The following is an 18550-nucleotide window of genomic DNA, read 5'->3' as shown; positions in this document are numbered from 1 at the left end:
TTGAAAGATTTTAAAAATGTTTTCGCCAATGGCTCTGTGATTTGGAGTTTAGCAGTTTTTCCCATCATTTGAAAGGTTTTAAGAAGAAATTGTCAGTAGCTCTGTGTGTTTGGAGTATGGTCTTTTCTTTACTCATTTAAAAGATTTCTTCTTAAAGGAATTTCCAGTGAAGCAGCTCCGCATGTTTAGAGTCTGGGTATTTCTTTAATCATGAAGAATTTTTAGAAGTAAGAAACTACCAGTGAAGAAGCTCCGAGTTTTGGAGTCTGGTCTTTTCTTCTTCGCCTGTGACAATTTACAGTGAAATGCCAAATTTTGGCCTGTCTAATTGTCACTTCGCAATGTATCGCTACCTACTGAGATTGGGAGTCAGGTATATCTGCGTGGATTTATATTGAATCCTTTTCATAGAACCATATCAATCTTGGATGACCCGCTACCTTGAAAAAGAGGAGTCAGGGTTATCTGGATGGCTAAACAGATGGATTTTCAGCAATGGTCTGTGTAGTTATCGCCCTTTTGTTTTGAGTTAGTTTTGACGACTGATCAAGCGATATTTGGTCTGATCGTTAAGATTTGCTCATCCTTTTTAATGATATCATTTTTGGCAATGGACCAAGTGATATTTGGTCTGATTGTCCGCAAAAACTCTTATTCATCGATACAATTGTGTGTTTGAAGTACGATTTTATTCTTTAAGTGTTTCGTTTCATGTTTTGTTAAAGTTTTGGTTTCCAGTATTAAAAAAAAAAGTGTTTTGTGCTTGTTTGTTTTCAAAAAGGTCTTTGTTGACCGATATAGTCTATTGAGTTCGAGTATTAGAGAGAGGATATCTCATTTTAGATGTCGAGAGTCGGAGGGAGGCCATCTCTCAATGTTTGTAGATTTCGAGTTTTGTTGCAATGTCATTTTGTTGTTTTACTTTTGTGATTGGTGTTTTACTTTTGTGAATACCATTTTAGAGCCAAAAACCCAAAAAAATTATTTCGCTTTGATTTCGGGTTGGTCAAAATGTGTTGTCAGTTCAGCTTTGACATTCGCGCGACAAGCACGCTCTGCCAAAGAGGGGCATCTGTAGACACCCCATTTTGACCGAACCCCAATTAGGTGTATTTGAATGAAACCCTTCCAAATTACTGATTTAGTGTCTCAAATTTCTTCCTAGAATGGGTTAAGGTCCCATTTAGGTCCCTCTAAAATTTTAGAAAAATCCGTGGATGTTTGCCTAGTAGATGAGTGAGGTAAGTAGTGTAGCCTAACATAGTGTGGAAAGAGGAGAGTGGTTCATCCGGTTAGAAGGTGTTCTACTTAGACTAATTTTGCAGTAAAGGGTTATCCTAGGTAGCTTAGAAGGGCTGATTTTTTCGAAATTTTCATTAAGCCATTTTCCTTTGGACCACCCATTTTAAGCCAAGCCAAGTTAAAACATCCTATTTTGAGGGTGTCTTAGCAGGTTGAGGGGCAATTAATTAAGGCAAATTCCTATAAATACAGAAGTGCCCTTCTCATTTTGGGGGGGGGGCGCTCATTTTTTCGTTTCAAAAGAAAGCCCTAGCACAGAAAAAAAAACCAAACGAAAGAAAATCTGCTTCAAACCCTAACTCGTTCTCACCATCTTCTCCGACAGAGCCTACCGAGATCCGGCCATTTTCCTGCTAATTGCCATTGTCAAACATCTTTTCCTTCGTTCATCTCTGCGAGAACCTCTTTATGTTTACTCTTTTGATCCAATCAGATTCATTTTAAACCCTAACTCATGCTATGAACCCTGTTTTTGCAACCTAAAACCCTAAATCAAACCTATCTTCACCTAGCTAAAAAAAAAAAAAACAGTTCGAGGAATTAGGAGTTGAGAAAAGAGAGATCTGAAGGAAATTAGCAAGGAAGAGTTAAGAAGAAGAGAAATCAGAAAAATAGAAAGAAATTAGAAAAAGATCAAGGCATTTTGTTAGATCTGATTGTAGAATCTTATCCACTTCAATCTCAGCAGCATCAGATCCGAGATTTAACATGTTCTTCGGCAATTTTTGCAAATCTCGGTCATTTTTTTTATCCTCTCAGAATTTTGATAAATCTTGGTCAATTGCTCGAAGAAAGTTGTTTACAGCAGCTTAGAGAAGAAGCAAAGGGTCTTTTTAGGGTTCTCTTCTTATCCTCCATTTCTAATACAGAAAAAACAGAGCATCTGAGAAGGAGAAGCCATTTCTAGGGTTTAGATCTTGCCCTAATCTCTCGCTAAAAAAAAAAAATGGGGTTCCAGATGCAACCATATGGGATCCAATCGATGCTGAAAGAAGGGCACAAGCATCTATCCGGCCTGGACGAAGCGGTTCTCAAGAACATAGATGCCTGCAAACAGCTTTCCATCACACTCGAACTTCCCTTGGACCCAATGGCATGAATAAGATGGTTGTCAATCATTTGGACAAGCTCTTTGTTACAAATGATGCTGCCACTATTGTGAATGAACTTGAGGTTCAACATCCTGCTGCCAAGATTCTGGTGTTAGCCGGCAAAGCACAACAGGAGGAAATTGGAGATGGAGCTAATCTAACGATATCATTTGCTGGAGAGCTTCTACAAAATGCTGAGGAGCTTATAAGGATGGAGCTGCATCCAAGTGAAATCATTAGTGGCTACACAAAAGCAATCAATAAGACAATTGAACTTTTGGATGAGTTGGTAGAAAAGGGTTCAGAAACAATGGATGTGCGGAATAAGGACGAAGTTGTTTCCCGCATGAAAGCTGTTGTTGCTAGCAAGCAGTTCGGGCAAGAAGACATTTTGTGCCCCCTTATCGCAGATGCATGTATCCAGGTTTGCCTGAAGAACCCAGCAAACTTCAATGTGGATAATGTCCGTGTTGTAAAGCTCCTTGGAGGAGGTCTGCACAACTGTTCAATAGTTCGTGGTATGGTCTTGAAACATGATGCTGTTGGGAGTATTAAACGAATGGAGAAGGCAAAGGTTGTTGTTTTTGTGGGAGGTGTTGACACGTCTGCAACTGAAACAAAAGGAACAGTTCTAATTCATAGTGCTGAGCAGCTAGAGAACTATGCAAAAACAGAGGAAGCAAAAGTTGAGGAGCTTATAAAAGCAGTTGCAGACTCAGGTGCTAAAATTATTGTCAGTGGGGGAGCAGTTGGAGAGATGGCATTGCATTTTTGTGAGCGTTACAAGCTGATGGTCCTAAAAATCAGCTCAAAGTTTGAACTACGGCGATTTTGCCGCACAACCGGTGATGTATCGATTTTGAAGCTTAGCCAGCCGAATCCAGATGAACTGGGATATGCTGACTCCGTTTCAGTAGAGGAAATTGGTGGTGTTCGGGTCACTATTATAAAAATGAGGAGAGTGGCAACACTGTTTCCACTATGGTTTTAAGAGGAAATACTGATAGCATATTAGATGACCTTGAAAGAGCTGTTGATGATGGTATGAATACCTACAAGGCAATGTGCAGGGATAGTCGCATAGTACCTGGAACAGGAGCAACTGAAATTGAGCTAGCAAGCAAATTAAAGGAGTTCTGTTTTAAAGAAACGGGAGAGAGAAGAAGAATCAAAAGCGGGATTAGAGGTGATAATCGTAGACTTTTGCTTAATCAGGTAATCTGTCTTCCTCCAATTTCTTGGTTCAATGATGCTATTGCTTGCATTCTGCTATGCTTGAGATAGACAGACAACTTGCTTTTGGTATTTTGAGTATTCTTGAATAAAATAGAATAAAAGAAAAAAAAGGCCTGTCATATGTTTGATGTTGGAAATTTTAGGATTTTTGAAATTCATTTTTTTTCCTTTCTTCTTAGAGGAATACTGATTTTACAGAGAATGTAGTAAAATTTTAAGGATTTGGGAAATCTTGGCTGCTATATGTAGACACCCCATTTTGACCGGACCAAGTTCGCTATGCTTGGGCGTGTAGACACCCCATTTTGCTCTGCCTTAAGAAATTAGGTTTTTTTTCCATCGGTTTTCCAATGTCTTTCCTTCCCGCGTCCGTTTGTTACATTTCTAAATATTTTTGGTCGTTTCCATCGTGTTTCGCATTTTTCCGCTAAGTGTTGAGAAGGGTTATTCATGAGAATCCGAGCAAGAGAGAATTTGGATCCGTTTGATGGGCCTGCCTTGAGCATTTGTTTAAATTTGGATCAAACATGGGGCCCGCATTGTGATGATCTAAGATACTCATTTGATGGGCCATCAGTTGGATGGATTGGATCGGCACAGGGTATCAGTTTTTAGAGGCACAATTTATTTATGCTATGGCCGATCCATTGAACTGCTAGGATCATCCCCATGAAAATGATTTAGGGATGAGATTGGATTGCCCTATGGAGTTGATTAACGAAAATATTTGGGTCCACATCCATTCCATATTGAGGCCGACCAAATGATCCGAACCATTCTTGAAATCGATTTTTGAAGCTGTGGATCGTCAAATTGATGGTTGAGATTGTTCTAATTAGAATTAATTTTGTTGCACAACTAATTTGCAATATGGATCATCCAATTGGGCGGATTAGATCATCCAATTGGGCGGATTGGATCATCCAATTGGGGTAATTGGTTCATCCAATGGCTAATTTGTGGGATATGTCCATCTATATTGTCATCCATCAAATGAACGGTTCGGATCATCATATGGGAATGATTTAAAGATGGTGTAACATATTCACATTGTGGCTCATTATTCGGACGGCCCGGATCAGCCCAATAAAATGCACGGTTAAATCATCCCATGGAAGTAATTTAGAAGGGCATAATCAATTCACATTATGAGATGGCCCATCATTTGGACGGTTTAGATCATCCTATAAAGTGGGACTCACCATTAGCATGACTTAACTTTCTCTACCATTTCCACTAACTTCATTTTTCCCTTTAAAATAACACCATTATCTCCATTATCATTATATATTCCATTATTCCCACCACCATTCCCACCATTACCATTATATATTCCATTATTCCCCACCACCATTCCCACCATTACCATTATATATTCCATTATTCCCCACCACCATTCCCACCATTACCATTATATATTCCATTATTCTCCACCACACCCACCATTCTCATTGTTTATTTCCATTATTCTCCACCACACCCACCATTCTCATTGTTTATTTCCATTATTCTCCACCATACCCACCATTCTCATTGTTTATTTCCATTATTCTCACCTACACCCACCATTCTCATTGTTTATTTCCATTATTCTCCACCACACCCACCATTCTCATTATTTATTTCCACCTCTCCACTAAGTTTTTCACTATAGAAAGAGAGGTGATGAGAAGAAAAAGGGAAGAGGGGAGAAAGAGAAAAAGAGAGGGAGAGAAAATAAGGGAGAAAGAGAAAAAGGGAGGAGGGGAGAAAGAGAAAAAGAGAGGGAGAGAAAATAAGGGAGAAAGAGAAAAAGGGAAGAGGGGAGAAAGAGAAAAAGAGAGGGAGAGAAAATAAGGGAGAAAGAGAAAAAGAGAGGGAGAGAAAATAAGGGAGAAAGAGAAAAAGGGAGGAGGGGAGAAAGAGAAAAAGAGAGGGGAGAAAGAGAAAAAGAGAGGGAGAGAAAATAAGGGAGAAAGAGAAAAAGAGAGGGAGAGAAAATAAAAGAGAGAGAGAGAGAGAGAGGAAAATATAAAAACAAAGAAGGAAGCGGAGTGGATCGCACATAGGCGGGATTTTTCGGATTTTTCGGCTCTCGGATTCGGCGAGGATTTCGATCACAGGTAGGTGCTTAATTTTCGAATTTTTCCAGAATTATTTGGTATATTTGCATGATTTTTAGTATTTAATTGAATTTAGTTGAAAATTAAATATGTATGCTCAAAATCATGATCTCCATGAGTGTTTCGAAAAAAAAATATATATACTAAATGAATTCCAAAATTAATGCAATTTCGTGGGAAACTAATATGATACCAATACATTCTACCATGAAATTTTGAGAATTTTTAGAATTTGTTTGGTATGTTATTTTATGCTTTCTTTGAAATTTACCAGCTTTTGGGGGAATTTTTATTGACATCAGATCACAGTAAAAATTCTTAAAATTAGGAGAGTTCGTTTCGAACTACGTTGGCTTGATCCTCTTCCGAGGTACGTAGTGCAGCTTGGGATTTATATCCCAAGTCCAGCCAAACTTTTTTGTAAATAATATTTTAAACTTTCTTCAAAAACCTTTAAAATCTTGTTTTCAAAAGATCTTCCTCTAGAGTTAGGAGTTTCTCCTAGATAGAGAGTTTTAGAGTTAGGGTTTTTCTTTTGATAGGTTGTTTGATTGTTTGTTTGTTGTGTGCTTGTTTTTAGAGTTAGGGGTCTGTCCTAGAGTTATAGGAGCGCCTCCGTCCTGTCAGTCGGCGATCCACATCGCCGAGTGATGACTAGAGTAGGATACGCTAGTCCACCTTTGGTTTTCTTTAGGAAATACAGCCTAGTTACACATAGGTTATAGGAATCACCTGCATTAGCTTATGGCTAATCTGCATTTAGTTAGGGCATATAGGGTGTCCTAAAATCCACAATTCACTGAAATTTAAATAATCGTACAAGAAATCTTAATAAGCGGTTCGGTCTTTTAGATCGAGTCTAGGATAGAGGTCTAGGTGTCTTAGGCATCCTAGCTTAGAATAGGCGCGAAGAACTACGTTGCCTTGATTCTCGTGGAGGCGGGGATACGTAGGCTTCTTTGGATGAATACCAGACCATCTGAGGACTCGGGCTAATCATTTAGAGTCTTAGGATTTGTTGTGTAGTTATTGTATGTTTTGATGTGTTTTCTTACTTCCTTGTACTGATCCTTTACCTTTAATTATAGCTTGCATGTGTTTGCACATAAAATTCTTAAATAAATCACTTAGGATTTTCCATGAAATTAGAATTTTAGGAGAACTTTCACTTAGATTGAATCCAAACCAATCAAGAAATCAAGATACACATTTAGGATTCACATTGAAATTAGATCATAGGGTGCATGTCACATAGATAGCACATTAACAAGGAGTTGAATGAGCCATTTAAAATAAATTTAAAAGAGTTAACTTTTGAAATTGAAGACCGATCATCGGGCAGGAATGGTGCATGTGGTGGATAACTCCCCATACCTTCCATTCTTGTAACCAGGTAGCGAGTCTAGATTTCTGGTTAATTATGGGTCCTAGATCCCACATCTAGGTGGCGACTCTGTCAGTCTCTTTTGTGTGGAATTCGGATTACCTTAATGATCCCAAGTTCACATAAAAGACGAATTAAAATCAATAATAAAAGGCACACGCCAATCGCGTGGGTACGAGAGACCAAGGGAGAGTGCGCGGCGGCTCGCGCCCCACGCCCCTCTCGCGGGATCGGGTCCCACAGTCTGGCGACTCTGCTGGGGATCACCTAACTTCATTAAAATTTCAAAAGATAATTCATTTGAATCTATTTTAACTGGCTCATGAAAACTCTATCTCTTTTACGCTTGTTAGATTAGTTTGTATGCTTTATTTTCTCATCACATTTACTCAAACTTAATCTAACAAAACCTGAAGGCATCATAGATTGCGCGAACTTATTGCACACACTTATATCACTTTCATCTAAACCCCTGCATCTCACATGCACACACGTCCTATTTTAGGAACCCGGAGTGTTATCTAGCATGGTTGACTGGGATTTCATCACCTGGTGCCTCTGTGCTAGAGAAGCATTCCACCCTTAGCCTAGTACCTTTATGGTACGTAAACGGATCTCTTGTTCACGTACTGATACGCCGGACACTGGTACAGTATATCGAACATGGATTCGCGCTAAGGGAACTCTTGGCCTTACCCCTAGATTAACCCACACATGCATGTAGTATACGAACACATGTGCATCACGTGTGTGAGCCTAGTTTAGGATATCTTACCCAATTGTGTGTGTGAGCCTAGTTTAGGATATCCTACCCATTTGTGTCTAGATTAGGCCGTAGTCCATCTTCCAATGGCTACGATCGGTCCTAGGTACACAAACAAAGTCATGAGTCGAGATCCTCTCTCCACTCCGCTAGATTAGGGTTAGGGTTGATGCCTTCAGGTAACACTGATAAAATGTGCGAAGATTAAAAAACTTTTCCTTTGGGGTTAGGATGTAAATCCCATTCATTTCTAAAGATCTCATAAGATTAGTCATTCATGATCCATCTGTTGAAAACAATCTTATGCTATCTCATCTCATCTTGATCTCATCTTGTTGTTGATATCCATCATTCAGATTTTAGATCTGGTCCTTGACCCTACTTTTGTCATTCTTATGGCCATGGTCTATTATCTGAGCCATTGATTTTTCATTGATCCATGTTTATCATATATCTTTTACCCCTGGATCATATCGAAATCATTGATGAAAAAGTTTGATCTCACCTGTATTCTTTGAGTGCATGATCGTTGCTGAGATCGAAACTTATTTTGATTAGGGATGTTTATCGTTCCTGACTCTTTCATTCCCAAAAGAAGAACGGTTATACCCAAAGAACACCTTAAGGAATAGATTGAGGATTCTTTCCAAATTAACATACCCGTTGATGTATTTCAAGATTACTCTTTTCTCTATTTTTTCAGAATCTTTATCTCATGACTATTGATCTAGTATGTTAACTTCCAATCAGGATTCTGAAAGATAGCAACCATCGCTTCAAAAAAGGGCACCCAAGCTAAACCTACCTGGTCTAGACCTACCTCAGTATCTAGACTTGTTCGTCACTTTGATCCCACTGTGTCACCAACAGCACCTTTACCATCTTCACCAAAGTTGTCAGGTTCTTTTGAAGTCAACCAAATGGCTAATGATCCAGTGGACCCCATGATAACTATACAGGAAATGTTGAGAAATATGTGTCGAGATATAGCAGGGTTGAAAGATGAGGTGACTCATCTAAAGAACCAGAGTACTGAAAAGGTCTCTACTTCTAAAGATCCCGCCATTCAGCCTCCTCCGGCCACATCTCCTAACCTCACCAGACCAGTCATCTCTCCCGTAGAGATCGATCTAGAAGATGAGGAATATGCTGGGGAATACTTTGTCCCTCCGGTTAACAAGGAGAATGGGTTGTTCGATAAGTATGAGAAGATGGCTCGTGACATTGAGAGCATGAAGGTTCAAGCGTCCAAGGGATTCGATATTTCTGAATTTCTGATATCCCCTAATGCTATATTCCCGCCTAAGTTCAAGGCACCAGACTATGACAAATATGATGGAACTGGGTGTCCGAGAAACCACGTCAGATGGTTCATCACTTTTTCCCAGCAGCATGGCTTAAGTCGAGAGCAGATGGCTCATTTGTTTCCTATGTCTCTTATAGGGGTAGCCAAAAGATGGTTTTTGAGGTTGAAACCAGAAGAGATTAGGACATTGGAAGAAATCTCTAACCGATTCGTAGAACAATTCTCCATGGAGGAAGGGATCGAGGTCACTAAAAGAGATCTGAAGCGGTTGAAGCAGAATCCTCAGGAGACATTCACATCTTTCATTAGGCGTTGGAGGCGCAAGTCTGCCCAATTGAGCCATAAAATGTCAGAGGAAGACCAGATAAAGTTGGTCCTCAAGAGCTTGTCCCCGCAGTACTTTCACTTCATGGCACCGCAGCACTATCAGAATTTCGATCATTTGATTAAGACCGGCACCCAGATCGAGGATGCTACTGCTAAGGGCCTCCGAGCCAAAACGCTATCTGATGTCCGAGAGGGGAAGAGGCCTATGATCCAACCGAAGGAAGTACAAGCACTCAGTTATACCAGACCAGTGGCCAAGCCCGTTGATGAAGTTGTTAGACCAATGGTGAAGAAGCAGTTCAGGCAGTTTGACCCATTACCATTTCCACTGCCCATGATACTTAAGAAGTTGATCAGAGACAAGAAGATCAGACTTCCTGATGTCAAACCTGTACCTAATCCGCTGCCCGGAAACTGGAGAAGGGATCAATACTGTGAATATCACAGGGGCCCGTGACACATGACTGAGAACTATTTGGCCTTGAAGCACGCGATTCAGAACATGATCGATAAAGATGAGCTTGCAGTTGAAAGGCCAAATATCACTCAGAATCCTCTCCCCAACCACCGTGCTGCTGCTCCTCCCACTACAAACGCTATCTTTGTAGATGAGCCCATCCTTGATCCCTCTGCTCTCATTTGCGCTATTACATCTGATAAAACATATGTTTTGAAGTTTGACGATGAAGAGCTCAGAGAATTCAGAGAAAAAGAACCTTATGTGCTGTCGTTTGACGATGCTGAACTCGCTGAGTCATCTTCAGCCCAGTCGTATGCGCTTCAGAATGTTGGTCTGGAAGAAGCAAAGGAAGCCACCTATGTTCTAAGGATGGAGGACTTTGAAGAGGATGTCAGTAATGCACCTTATGTTTTCAGAACGGACGAAGACGAACTGCTGTTGCTGGATGATCAGTGTGACGAGATGCGTCACATGACCCGAGGTGGGCGAGTGTTCAAACCACCAGAATTGAGTGTAGAAAACCCGGCAGGGGTTGCAAGAAACTCAGAAAATCAGAGGCAGAATAAAGCGAGCGCAGACGAAGAAGATGAGAGCCTGTTAAAGCAGCTGAAGAAGACTCAGGCTAATATCTCGGTATGGGGTTTACTAATGGCCTCATCGAAGCACAGAAAGCTAATCCTTCAAGAGCTTAATGCAGCACAAGTTTCTGTTAATACCTCACCTGACGAGCTTGTCAGTCTCGTAGCCATGGCCAGAGCTGCGAAAACATTGTCATTTGCTGATGACGATTTACCTCCTGAGGGCCGAGACCATACTAAGCCTCTTAAAATCACAGTCTTCTGTAACAAAAAGAAGGTGCCAGAGGTGTTGGTTGACAACGGCTCTGCACTGAATGTTTGCCCATTAAGCACCGCAGCAACCCTGGGGTTCAGTCCTGAGAATTTTATTCCATCCGAGCAGGGTATTCTAGCATATGATGGCACTCGCCGAGATGTAATCGGGACTTTGGTCACTGAGATACAGATTGGCGGAGAAGACTTTGAGGTATTAAGGCTTCATTCTTACAGTTGCTTGGCCGTCCTTGGATGCACAAGGTCGGGGTTGTTCCGTCTACTCTCCACCAAAAACTGAAGTTCATTCGCAGGAACAGAGTGATAACGGTAAAGGGGGATCCTGATCTCGAGATAGGGCAGATCACTCCGGACATAACTGGGGAAAGATCCGAAGATGTCAATTTGACGGGGTTTTCACTAGAGGTGACTACGATCACTTTCAAAGAGGCTTTGAATGAGGAAATTTGTTTCCTGACCAGTACGAATTCGAATGTCATCAGAATGATTCGCCGACAGGGCTATATGCCAGGCGCCGGGTTAGGCAAATATCATCAGGGTTTGACCGAGTTTCCTGTGTTCAAAACATTCAATGGTTTGTTCGGACTGGGTTACAAGCCTACAAAGAAGGAAATTGTAGAGATGAAGCAGTTGATGCTGAAATGGGCAGAAAACCGTCGTCGGGGCTTAGGGTTACCAATGGCACCCATTGATTTGAAAATGAACGGCCGATTCCGAAAAGAAGGCGCAGCCTTTCCTTTCTGTGGCTTTGCAGAGTTTTGGTTGGATGAGAGCACAGGGCAGATGCTTCCGGGGTTTGAGATTTTCTTCGATCTTGAGCTAGAAGATGAGCCAGTGGGTATGCAGATTGTAGAGACAGAGTCTGAGGCTGATTGGACAGAGCACATAGAGCCGAGTCTTCTGAATTCACTTTTCCAAGAAGGGTCACAGACTGTGGCCGTGATTGGCAGGAGCCCGCTGATACTGGACCCAACTCGTCTTATCACCCCGGCTGAGGAACCTCTGACTAACTGGACTTCTCAAGTCCTACCCCAGGTTATTTTCCAGTACAAACGAATCCCTTAAGAAGAGTCAGTCGTCCATAAATACGTGTCAGTCTCCGGGTTTGATTCAGAGTCTATATCTTCTAATGAGTCTTTTGATGCAGGTACCATAGAGGACCATTCACCTGAGATCGGCGACGTTTCTTCCTTTTCAAGCGAGATTGAGTTGGAGTCTGTTCATAATAAAGCATCTGTTGCTGTTTCCTTTTATAGTTCTAAGTCAGTTGACGCAGGTGTCAACATTTCCATCGAGTCTGTAAAAATGAGTCCAAAGTTCATTGTACCCCCCGATGAGGGTAATTCGTCTGTTGATGTATATGATTCAAATTTCAATGAAATGAAGGATTCTTCTTTTGAGTACATTCCTGTCTCTATTTCATCTACTGAATCTGCTCTAAAATCTGATAATCTTAATAATAACAATCAAGACTCCCCCTCTGATGAGGATGCCGACGAAACTCCCCCTGAAATCAGACATATGATCCAACAGGAGGAGAGTCGCCGAGCAAAACCACTTGATGAGGAAGTTGAAACTGTGAACATTGGTGATGAAACCTCAATTCAGGAAATAAAGATTGGCAAAACTTTATCTCCTGAAGAACGCGAGGAATTGATCACCCTGCTTAAAGAGTTCAAAGAAGTTTTTGCTTGGTCTTACGATGATATGCCAGGATTAAGTGAGGAAATCGTCCAGCACAGATTACCCTTAATCCTTGGTGCTAAGCCAAAGAAGCAAAAACTCCGAAAGCTCAAAACAGAATGGGAGTTGAAAGTCTATGAAGAAGTGAAGAAATTGTTAGAAGTAAAATTCATCCAGGTGGTGGAATATCCTGAATGGCTCGCTAACATAGTACCGGTGCCCAAAAAGGACGGGAAAGTCAGAATGTGTGTTGATTTTAGAGATTTAAACAAAGCAAGTCCTAAAGATGACTTTCCTCTTCCAAGCATTGATCTCCTGGTGGATAACACGGCTGGGCATGCTCTTTTATCCTTTATGGACGGATTCTCATGGTACAATCAGATTAAAATGGCACCTGAAGACATGTTGAAGACAGCGTTCATCACTCGGTGGGGTACATATTGCTACAGAGTGATGCCGTTTGGCTTGAAAAATGCTGGTGCTACATATCAGAGAGCCGCCACGACTCTTCTTCATGATATGATTCACAAAGAGGTTGAAGTTTACGTTGATGACATGATCGTAAAGGGGAAGACTCGGCCTGAGCACACTGTTGCCCTGAGAAAGTTTTTTGAGCGGATCAGGAAGTATCAGCTTCGTCTGAACCCGAGTAAATGTGTATTTGGCGTTATGTCAGGGAAACTCTTGGGGTTTATGGTCAGCGAAAGAGGGATCGAAGTGGACCCGCAGAAGATCAAGGCGATTCAAGAAATGCAGCCGCCGAAGACAGAAAGGCAGATCCGAGGTTTCCTTGGCAAAGTTCAGTATCTGAGACGGTTCATAGCACATCTGACGATGACGTGTGAACCCATTTTCAAGCTTCTGAAGAAGAATTCCTCGAAGAAGTGGAATGAAGAGTGTCAGGAGGCTTTTGAAAAGGTTAAGCAATGCCTATCATTGCCCCCTGTTCTTTCGCCAGTTATTCCAGGCCAGCCGTTGCTGTTGTACTTATCTATCACAGATACAGCGATGGGTTGCATGCTTGCTCAGCAGGATCTTGAGTCTAAGAAAGAAAGACCCATTTACTACATCAGCAAGAAGATGCTAGAGTATGAATTAAAATACACTGTTTTGGAGAAGACTTGTCTCGCATTAGTTTGGGCAACACAGAGGCTTAGACATTATTTACTTTCAAACAAGGTTCTTCTGCTTTCACGAACGGACCCTCTAAAGTACTTGTTTGAGAAACCTGCCCCTTACAGGAAGGACTGCAAGGTGGTTATTGTTATTGTCTGAGTTTGACATCACTTATGTCACTCAGAAATCAGTTAAGGGGCGGGTTATAGTGGAACAATTGGCTGATGCTCCAGTTGAGGAGAATGCTGTTCTAAAAGCTGAATTCCCTGATGAAGAAATTATGGATATCGAAGAAGAAGAGGTTCTCAGCACCAAGTGGTTAATGTACTTTGATGGAGCCGTAAACAGTCGTGGGCAAGGAGTAGGTGCAGTCTTGGTCTCTCCGAAGAAAGAATACATTCCTATCTCCATCAAGTTGCAGTTCGAGTGCACCAACAACATGGCAGAGTACGAAGCCTGTATTACCGGACTTGAAGCAGCCTTAGCTTTGCAGATTCAAGATATTGATGTGTTCGGGGATTCCATCCTGATCATTTACCAGATTAATGGGCAATGGAAAACTCGAGAAGATAGATTGATCCCTTATAATATGTATTTGGAATCTCTAGTCCAGAAATTCAAGAGCGTCACATTTACTCACTTGTCAAGGACCAGAAATCATTTTGCTGATGCTTTGGCCACTTTGGCCTCGATGTTAGATATCTCCGCTACAATGGAAGTTCAACCGTTAGCCATCAGACTGCAATGGGCCCCTGCGCACGTAAATGCTATAGAGATTTCAGCTAGATGTCCAGATGGGAAGCCTTGGTACACAGATATCAGAAACCTCATTTCAGGCAAGGGTCATCCTCCAGAAGCTTCAAGCAAAGAAAGGAAAACTCTTCAGAAGTTAGCTGCTAATTTCATTATTTGCGGTGAAGAGCTGTATAGAAGGTCATTTGGTGGCATACAACTCCTTTGTGTTGATGAGGATAAAGCTGCAGAGCTTATTGAGCAAACTCATGAGGGTGTTTGTGGACCTCATATGAACGGGAAGATGCTATCTAGAAAGATCCTTAGACTTGGATTCTATTGGTCTACAATGGAAACAGACTGCTTCGCATTTGTAAAGAAATGCCATAAGTGTCAAGTCTATGCGAATCTTATTCATGTTCCTCCTTCAGAGTTGCACTCCCTGACTTCGCCGTGGCCGTTTTCAGTATGGGGAATAGACATCATTGGGAAGATTTATCCGAGATCCTCGAGCGGACATGAGTACATTCTGGTGGCTATTGATTATTTCACAAAGTGGATAGAGGCTGCATCTTATGCTTCCATCACTTCGAACACAGTTGCGAAGTTCATCCGTACCAATATAATTTGCAGATACGGAGTACCTCACGAGTTGATTTCAGATAATGGATCACATTTCAAGAAAGTGGTGTTACACCTGTGTGAAGAGTTCAAGATAAGGCATCACAAGTCGTCTCCTTACAGGCCGCAGACGAATGGGACCGTTGAAGCAGCAAATAAGAACATCAAAGTCATTATCAGTAAGATGACTGAGACATATAAGGACTGGTCGAACAAACTTCCTTATGCCTTATGGGCTTATAGAACATCGATCAGGTCTTCAACAGGCGTGACTCCGTATTCTTTGGTGTACGGAATGGAGGCTGTTCTCCCTGTTGAGTTAAGAATCCCCTCTTTGAGAGTGATGGTGGAGGCCGATCTGCCAGAGTCAGAATGGGCGAAGGTCAGACACAATGAGCTGCAGATGATAGATGAGAAGAGGCTGAGAGCCTTGTATCATATCCAAGGATATCAGAGACGGATTGAGAGAGCTTTCAATAAGAAGGTTCGGGTCCGAGATTTGAAGCCTGGAGATCTTGTATTGAAGTCCTACAGGGCACCGGTATTTGACCCAAGAGGAAAGTTCAGGCCAAACTGGTCTGGTCCTTACATTGTTGATGAAGTCCTGCCTGGAAAAGCCGTAAGACTCCTCAATGAAAATGGAGAAAAAATAAATGAACCTACAAACCTGGATCAATTAAAGAAATATTATGCTTAAATACACTAGGAGGCCATCCTTGGACGATTTAAGCTTCAAGCCATACCCAAATGTTTTAAACTATTTGCAAACCCTTTGGGCCTAGAAAAGAATGAATGATGAAACCCCTTTTGCTAAAAAAACCTTTGAGCCGAAAGCAAAGTCAAAATTTATTTGTTAAACTTAAACCAGGGGCATCTTTTATGACTTTCGTCATAAAAGATTTTACACCCGAACTACGCGTGACCTGATTCCCAATTTCTTTGGGGATACGTAGGCAGTCTGGAGGATCCAGATTCGGTCAAAATACATGCAAACATACCAAATTCTAACCGGTTTGAACCTAAGCCTACCCGAAAGTCCTTCTGGTGTACTCAGGCCCAGGTTTGTAGAGAAACAGAAAGAAAGAAAAATGATGGAGTCTTAGACCCGCTAGACTGAAAACCCGCAAGGGCGGTCTAGGCAAAAGTTAGGGTCATTCACCCGCTAAGCTGAAAACCCGAAAGGGCGGCTTAGGCAAAAATCAGGGTACGGAGCCTGCTGGATGGAAAATCTGCAAGGGCAGACAGTCCAGGCAAAAATTAAGGCATGCGGTCCGCCGAATCGAAAACCTAAAAAGGCGATTTGGTCATAGCAGCGACTTCATGAGGAGAGGGCAGGGCTTTAAAAAGTCAGCTAAGCTTTCGGTTTTCTCTGGCACCTTCTCAAAGTCTAAGTAAGCGCCATCAAGACTTCTTTTGGTACTCTTTGAGCTAGAGAAGTTGAAATTGAGCAATCTGAAGGGGATAATAACCATGGCAGAAATCCTGAAAAGAGGGTTGAAACACCTTTAAGCATGGTATTCAAAAGACTCTAAGAGTGGGTGACTTTAAAAAAAAAAAAAAAAGAAAAAAAAAAAAAAAAACCTTATCAGAGTAAGAAGCAGATTTCAGTCTATCTTGGTATTTGAGTCAGGTGTCCGTCAATGTCCTCGTTCGTTGTTTGTCAAAGTCTTTCCTTTGTCAAGTCGAGGTCAATTCTTCGGAGTCCCGTTCCTCCCCAAGCCGGGGTGGCAAAAAAAAAAAAAAAAATAAAAAAAAAGAAGAGGAGGGAAAGCAGAACTCTCAGAAAAGCAGAGAATTTATGGCCCCTGTGAACAAGTGCAAAGCAGAGCAATTCAGAGGTTGATAGGCAGTCAGCCCAATTCCAGCGTTAGCAGATGGCAGTGATGAAGCAGGATTTTGAGCAGAACCATGTTCTTGTATTTTTAAGAGCTTTATAAGCCCAAGTGTTCATCAGAAAAGTTTGTAACCCCAAGAGTGCATTAATGAAAGCCTTTGGCCCGTTTTTCTTGTGTTGCTTTCCAAATGAATTTTGTTATGGAAGTAATCATACTAGGGGCATCTTTTATGACTTACGTCATAAAAGATGTCAAATATACATTGATATTTGAAATGGATATTCTCCTCAAATAGAGACTAGAGAGTTTGAACACGCTCTTTTGGTTCAAGCTCTCCTGTCGAGTATTTGGTTCTTGTTGCTTTGGTAAAGCTTCAATCTCTAAAAAAAAAAAAAAAAAAAAAAAAAAAAAAAAAAAAAACAAATAATAAGAATGACTCTTTGAGCGTGGCATTTGGGACTTTTTAAGTGTCTGCAGTGTGTCCCTACCTAACAAGCTGGGAGTCAGGCATACCTGCGAGGGGGTTTGTATGGATCCGTGTTGCATGACGGGCATACAAATCTGGATTTATATGGAACCGTGTTACACCACGAGCATATAAATCTGGGGTCTTATGAGATAATTTATGCAATTCCTTTGTTGACGTGAGACTCTTTGAGTAGTTAAGATCCTTTGAGTGTTACAGACTCTTCGGTAGTTGAGACTCTTTGAGTATAAATATTTTTTGTGTGGATTTGAGACTCTTTGAGTAGTTGAGACCCTTTGAGTGTTACAGACTCTTCGGGTAGTTGAGACTTTTTTTAGTATAAATGATTTTTGTTGATTTGAGACTCTTTGAGTAGTTGAGATCCTTTGAGTGTTACAGACTCTTCGGGTAGTTGAGACATTTTGAGTATAAATGATTTTTGTGATTTGGGACTCTTTGAGTAGTTAATATCCTTTGAGTGTTACAGACTCTTCGGTAGTTGAGACTCTTTGAGTATAAATATTTTGTGATGTATTTGAGACTCTTTGAGTAGTTGAGATCCTTTGAGTGTTATAGACTCTTCGGGTAGTTGAGACTTTTTGAGTATTGTGGACCCCGATCCGAGATAGGCGGCGAGGGAACGGGTCCCTAACACCATCTGGATCATCCACGTGTAAAGGAGAGCTCTACCAAGGAACTCTCAAAACTGATGCCACCCTCATAGCATAGCACGAGTGGCGATATAAAAAGAAAGAGATGTGTCTCGATCCGGAACCGAGGTTCGAAACCGAGACATACCTGAAATAAACTCAGAGTCGCCATCCATGGATATGCCATGGAACCCTAAAATCAAATCCTCTGTGCAATGGATAACCAGAAATATATATGGGTTCGTGCCTGGTTACGAATGGGGAAGGTCTGAGAGCACCCCCGATTCGTCCGAGTGCAAGCACTTGGTCTCTTATGCCATTTATTATTAACTCCAAAGAAGTTTGGGTAAAAATCATCTGAAATGGGAACAATCCTCAAGAATCGTCTACCTAAGCATGCATTTCCTGAGGATAAAGATAATAAACACATATAAAATAAAAGATGTGCCACCTAAGCATAGCTAGGTTATGAGTGACAAACCTAATGGGTGTCTAAATTCTGATGTGCAAACACATGCAAGCTACAGCAAAAGGTATAGGATCAGTACGAGAAAGTAAGAAAACACATCAAAACATATAATAACAACATAATAAATCCTAAAACTCTAAATTATTAGCCCGAGTC

General features: G+C 41.3%; 1 pseudogene; it reads left to right on the top strand.

The window, feature by feature from the left end:
* Positions 1 to 2248: 2248 nt before the first annotated feature.
* On the top strand, positions 2249 to 3677 carry LOC143863305 (T-complex protein 1 subunit theta pseudogene; annotated as a pseudogene).
* The last annotated feature ends 14873 nt before the right edge of the window (positions 3678 to 18550 follow it).

Source organism: Tasmannia lanceolata, unplaced genomic scaffold, assembly GCF_043159265.1.
Source record: "Tasmannia lanceolata isolate RefF3 unplaced genomic scaffold, GAP_Taslan_0.1 ptg000044l, whole genome shotgun sequence".
NCBI classification, from domain to species: Eukaryota; Viridiplantae; Streptophyta; class Magnoliopsida; order Canellales; family Winteraceae; genus Tasmannia; species Tasmannia lanceolata.
The sequence above is the reverse complement of the archived record's forward strand: the minus strand, read 5'-3'. Positions and strand labels throughout refer to the sequence as shown.